Raw genomic sequence first — 857 nt, forward strand, 5'->3', positions numbered from 1 at the left:
TAGCACACACTATATACAAGCAATTAGGCTCAAGCAAGGGTTAGACTTTAAAGTCAACTGGAATGGGGTAAGTGGTGTTCTTAACCTTAACATTGAGAGTTAAGGTGAAGCAGATGAAAGGATATGAGGGGTGTGCCTCATGACTCTTATCCCTAGTCAGGGAGAGTTTCAAATATCAGAAGGTGTGGGAGTTCAGAAAGTTGGAACTCTCTCCACAAGTTAATGACTCTATAGATCTTGGGTTAAGATCCACAATGCTACAACATGTAATGTGAGCAAAGGGAAGACACACAGAATAGTAGGAGATGGACTACACATCTCTTTTATCTACCAATTGCCTTATCAAAAGGACTTTTCCTGCTTGGGGACAAAGATAAACAATCACATGCATTGCCTCTTAAGGAGGACTTCAGACAGGTGCTTGGCCAAGTAACAGGCCAGGTCTTCCAGACTACATGAAGAAGAGATGTTATACCTCAATGCTTAAGCTATCAAGCAAAGCAAAAACAAGTTCACAAAGGAACTATAGCAACTAAGGTACCTGTGGAAACATCAAACAAATCAGTATACTATACAGACAATCAAATCAACAGTTAATGCAACAGACAACCAATATAGGCAAAGACATAAGCCACAAGTCAATCCCAATTGAATCAACTTCAACCTACAAAACACACATTAGTAACCAAAAGCAAATATCAAATTCTCTCAAGATGAGGCATCATCAATTGTGTAACTTGTATGTGTAACCTGAAACAAAGCTTCAAACATGAGAGGCAAACCCTTAGGCCAAAGCCTAGGGTCAAAGAGGGAGAAAAAATTTAAAACAGAACATGAAAATTCACAAGAATCAAGTT

This window comes from Lathyrus oleraceus, chromosome 5 (assembly GCF_024323335.1).
Source record: "Lathyrus oleraceus cultivar Zhongwan6 chromosome 5, CAAS_Psat_ZW6_1.0, whole genome shotgun sequence".
NCBI lineage: Eukaryota > Viridiplantae > Streptophyta > Magnoliopsida > Fabales > Fabaceae > Lathyrus > Lathyrus oleraceus.